The sequence below is a fragment of the Limulus polyphemus genome, unplaced genomic scaffold (assembly GCF_000517525.1).
Source record: "Limulus polyphemus unplaced genomic scaffold, Limulus_polyphemus-2.1.2 Scaffold4575, whole genome shotgun sequence".
Lineage (NCBI taxonomy): Eukaryota > Metazoa > Arthropoda > Merostomata > Xiphosura > Limulidae > Limulus > Limulus polyphemus.
The window spans coordinates 64,197-69,887 of record NW_013670185.1 but is presented as its reverse complement, the minus strand read 5'-3'; the positions used below and the strand labels follow the sequence as shown (position 1 = coordinate 69,887).

Here is a 5,691-nt window from a genome sequence, read left to right as displayed (position 1 = left end):
TTACATATATATGTCGGGTAGAGGCGTTTCCCTCAACCTTGGATAAAAGCTATACTTACATATATATGTCGGGAGGCGTTTACCTGAAGCTTGGATAAAGCTATACTTACATATATATGTCGGGTAGAGGCGTTTCCTCAACCTTGGATAAAAGCTATACTTACATATATATGTCGGGTAGAGGCGTTTCCCTCAACCTTGGATAAAAGCTATACTTACATACATATATATGTCGGGTAGAGGCGTTTACCTCAAGCTTGGATAAAAGCTATACTTACATATATATGTCGGGTAGAGGCGTTTCCCTCAACCTTGGATAAAAGCTATACTTACATATATATGTCGGGTAGAGGCGTTTCCCTCAACCTTGGATAAAAGCTAGAGGCGTTTCTTTTACAAAAGTATAAGATCTTTCTTCTGAACCACTTCGCATCATCTAATAATTTAAGTTAGTTTATTGTGGAATAAAAACGTAAATAACAAATGGCATAATGAGGGATGCTGTACTCCATTTCCTGCTGTTAGTTTTGACATAGTTTGCAGTAGTTTGATGTTGAACGAGTTACACGAGTTCTTCATGTGTCAAACGACGAGTATCGGTATGTTCGTAAGTTTGTTTCAGAATTTTGACACAAAGCTACACAAGGGGATATCTGCGCATAGCTGTCTCTAATTTGGAACTGTTGCATCTGAATGGCGGTACCTAGTCAACGATACCCACCGCTAACTGACTCAATAGTAATATTTGACTGTTACTAAAGTACAGGGCGCGATTTTGTGCTAACGGGCCGCGAACCATGAACCGACAAAGCAAAGTACTAGGCTACACCTGGCCTAGTTTATAAGTTAATAGTTTACTCTAAACTAAACGATTGTTTGTGTTATTCACTAAAAATTTAATTGATCGTTTGAAATCATGGTTCAAGTTTCGGACGTCCGAAATTTTTTGTTAAAACAGTTTTTATATTTATGAAACAGTGGTATTTCTTGACTTGGGAAACTCTTTTTTTTACAGTTAGTAAATAGAACACTTGACGATTTATGTTAAAGAAATGAAATATCGTTGTTTATGGTGGGTCAGCCATAAATTTACGCATTTATAAGGCGAAAATCCGAGGTTCGATTCCCCCGCGATAGCGCAATGTGGCTTTGCGCTAAAACAAACAGGTTTATTATAACTGTTTTTTTTTTGTGCAATAGGAAAGTTTCCTTCAGTTGTTAAAGTCACGTTTTTGCAGCGTTAAAAATATAAATGATAACCTCTTCGCTGATTACCCCTGCAGTTACAGAAAGAAGAATTAGGACATCTAAATATTTTGTTGGATAATTTTAGTACTAGTGTTATCTAATTATCCAGTATAAATTTTTCGAAACGGTACTTATGCAATAGAACTTCTGTGTGTTAAACGAAATATTTATAATTTATACATTTTGCATTGGAAAAAAATACTATCTTTATCTCAAACAACTTTCGTGTGTGTGTGTGTGTGTGAGAGAGAGAGAGAGAGGGAGGGGGAGTTTATATTTTAAATTTAATGATGGATTGTTTTTTATCATTATATGTTGAGATTATATAATGATATATACAACAGAAACTTCTGATTGTGCGACTGATTTTCTGGATCTATACAATTTAAAAAAAAAAGATCCAGAAACTTTGTGTTTATCAAAACTTCTTTAATCATAATAAAACATGAATCTTTGTTATTAATAGCGGTAGAAACGATATAATTTAGTCGTCGTGATAATGCCTTATCGGAAATTCGTATCCGCTTATTTTTATCTCAAAATACAAAAGAAGATTAGCTGGTTTACGTCAGAGTCGAAAACTAAAATATTAGTCTTTAATTATGAAACAAGAAGCCCTCTCTAGTGATCCAATCAGAGCTGGAGAGCTTTACTCCTTACAAGTGGCCTACACCTGTCGTCTGCTTGCGGGCCGCCATCTTTGATTTGCCTGGGACTTTTAAATGACGCAGTTAAAGCTGCACCCTTCAGTGTCGATCGAATAGTCACTTTAGAAGTCACATTAAGTAGAATTTTCTAGATTTTAAAATCATATTCAACAGTTTAGAATACATCAAGATGTTTGACAACCATATCATCTTTATATCTTGCTCGGCTTTAAACATTTGTACTACCAACGGGGTAAGTGCTTATATTAACTAGTTAGGCCCAACTTTACATAATACTAGACGAGTGAAGGCCAAGGTAGTAGACGTAGGGAAGAACGACATGTGTACTGAACATTTCGTGTAGGCTAAAGGCAGGACACAATATACAGTTATATGCTTCATATGCAGAAGACTTGTAAAAGTTATTCCTGTTCTTCTTCGTATGTATAAGTTATATGAATGTTTCTGGCGACTGCCTTCTAGCTGATGGAAAAACGCACACTTCTATAAATGTAAAACTAGTATGATACAGTTTAAAAGTTATTTATACATAATAGATTGTACGTTTTCACGAAAATTTTGGGAATCTTACTTTAAGAAGACAAAACTGATTGGATAACATGACATTTTGTGTAGTAATTTATGTAAATTGTTTATTTTTAGTATGTAAAGTATTGTTTAATAGTAAGAAGCATCAGGGTTTACCAGGACAGAAATGTTTAAAACATAAATATTTAGAGAACGATAATGTTTCGTATTTAGATAATTTGCTTTGAAAACAGCCATTTTTATGTTACTTTTCTTTGAAATGAAAAACAACGTTATAGTCTGTGTTTAAATTCGTGAGTGTAATATTATGCTCTAAAATTTATGTTACTGTTATAGTTTTGGTACTTTAAGTTCATTTTATTAATTTCAAATCGATTAACTAGGTTTGTGGAAGTTTAAGAAAAAAAAGGTATGCCAAAAAGGCCCAATTTCTTTATTATGGTAGAGTTTGTATAATTTGTATAATGTATTACTCGTTAATTTAAATTTGAAACCCTATTGTTAAGACGTTCGTTCTTCAGCTCAGCAAACGGATAACATAAAAATAATTTAAAATGTTTACCGGGTAACATACGTGTAATTTGTTTTTGTAAACTAACCAACATTTACAACACAAGTATTTATGAAGAATATATTTGATTGGAATATGTAAAATTAGACATTCTGGAATGTGTTTGGGTTATTAAATTTGCACAAAATTGTTTAATGTGATATACTAATAGAGGTGTTGATGACTTGATAGCAAACGCTAGAGATTTCATCGACCCCTTGTACATATGAAAGATCGTTAGATGTTCTTTTGTTGTGTTTTGGAAATAACTGTCTCTTTTGAGCAGGTGTTTTAATTAAGATAATTGTATAGTTTGTAAACGAGTACTGAATTTTTACGAATATATATGTAAATGTGTATACAGTCGAATTGTATGCTCAATAAAAGAGGGCGCCAGAGGAAGATAGGTAACGTTTTTAACAGGTAAGTCGGCTTTTCGACATTAAATAGCGATTAATTGTTATACTTTAGGGAAGTAATATTGGTTTGAGAGTATTATTCGATTAACAGAGAAGCTATAAACTTAAAAAAGAACTGAAAAATTATTTTGGATAATAAAAAAATAAGGCAACAGTAGAACGTGTGTTCCTACTACATACGCATGCCCGCTATAGCTTCATCGACATTAGAGTACTTTTATCACTTTAATTACATTCACTTCTTATAAACACTTCTGTCACGACGTCCTACATAATTTATGTACTTAATTAACTTTTAGAAATAATGGGAAGATTCACTAAAGATTTCTGGCAGTTTTGTTTATTCTTCATATTTTATTGTATAATGTTCTCAGCGATATATCGTTTAGTAAAGCCTTTCGTTTTTAAATATTTCAATATAACTTAATATATGTGAAGTACAAATTCTGGTTAAGAAGTTAGCACACAGGATCACCTACAAAAGTTGTAATGTTTTTAAAGGTGACCCAAAACTCGAGCGCTTTCGAAGAGTTGACTATTCTTCTTCTTCGTGAACTATTCGAAAGCGCTCGAGTTTTGGGTCTCCTTTGAAAACATGTGTGAAGTACATATATACTCCATAAAATCGGGATTAGCTTAATGTACTGTGAAAGTATTTAAAGAAAAACAACAATAACCTTTGTGCCAAATTAATAAATTTAGTATGTAGTATGTTCTTCGTGGAATTAGGATTGGTTTAATAAATATGAAGACATCTTAAAAATCATATTTATGTAAGTTTAATGTATCTCGCTATAGCACATAAGACTTATTAAGTTTAATGTATCTCGCTATAGCACATAAGACTTATTAAGTTTAATGTAGCTCGCTATAGCACATAAAACTTATTAAGTTTAATGTATCTCGCTATAGCACATAAGACTTATTAAGTTTAATGTATCTCGCTATAGCACATAAGACTTATTAAGTTTAATGTATCTCGCTATAGCACATAAGACTTATTAAGTTTAATGTATCTCGCTATAGCACATAAGACTTATGACAAACGTTTTAAACTCGTACTTTGTTTGTAATTCACGCATTATGCGAACACTTATTTTAAAGATGAGCTTTTATGTATTTTCAGAAGCAGTGAAATTAAAACCATAAAGCTAACAACCACAGTAACCTTAGAAATAAGTACGAATTCACTTAAGTGTATTGATTTTAGTAGCTTCTTAATGCTTGGTAGCGATTAATGAGCAGCACAAGACCGTCTAATAAGTACTGTGTGTAACTATAAGTCGTATTTTGATAAAGTATCCTTGACTCAACTATTAGGCCTAAAACTAATGTGTTATAAGTATTGTTAATTACAATAATGGTTCAACAGTTTAAAAAAAAAAGGCGTTAACTCCATAACAATAAGTCTTATTGTTCACAGCTTTCATAAGGGATTCCAAGTTTTATTTACATTGTTAATCTTCATCAGTAACATAGCAGTGTAATGGTTTTGTTTCAGAGGCTACAAAGGTTGGTGCCACCTGGAAACCACTACGCACAGTAAAACACGCGATATAGAAATTCCAATTTTTAAATATTTTTTTTTCCTTTTGTGTTAGAAAACTTAAAATACCGCTGTGGTTGACATTATGTAATTAAAATTATTTAAAAAACTCAATTATTAGTTTTCTTCTATTTATGAAAGCCGCTTTTTAAAGATTATTGACAGAGGGGAATAATTATATTAAAAGGTGGCGCTGTGGAGGAGGTTATGTTATAAGGCTGTGTTTACTTAAAATAGTATATTCGTATATTTACCTATTTAACCGTCATAATACAGTTTAATGTACGTTCTGTTAACTTCATTAATGTAATTTTAAATAAATATTTTTACGTCTATGGTTTGTTGTATGGACTTGATTAGGGTATCTAAGGTCATACTGATGTACGTGTTATCAGTAGCTTCTGACCAAAAGTAAACTAACTTCTGTAAATCGAGATTCAGGATCAACGTGTAGCTAATTATATCAAACATATTGACTATATGTACTTCCACAGGTTCCTCGAAAGTGTTCTGTTTCAAGAGTATGAATATTTCATGCTGTGTTGTAGCCTACAGATTGCGTAATTATTCTCGTGATTCACGGCATGCGCACGTTTTACTGACGTGTATCAGTCTTCTACAGCAGTGCTTCTTAACCTTTTCCAATATCATTCACTCTTATCAGTTTTCACAACAGCTCACTGGCCCGGCATGGCCAGGTGGTTAGGGCGCTCGACTCGCCATCTGAGGGTT

The 5,691-nt window shown here is 32.7% G+C and overlaps 1 long non-coding RNA gene across 1 annotated transcript in view; it reads left to right on the top strand.

Annotated features, from left to right (window-relative positions):
- The first annotated feature begins 1,944 nt into the window (after positions 1–1,944).
- The window catches only part of LOC111088849, a 34,419-nt gene continuing 30,672 nt past the window's right edge, over positions 1,945–5,691 (top strand). Inside the window, exon 1 of the long non-coding RNA XR_002613241.1 lies at positions 1,945–2,148. This is a non-coding gene — a long non-coding RNA (uncharacterized LOC111088849). The remainder of the gene's footprint in view (positions 2,149–5,691) is intronic.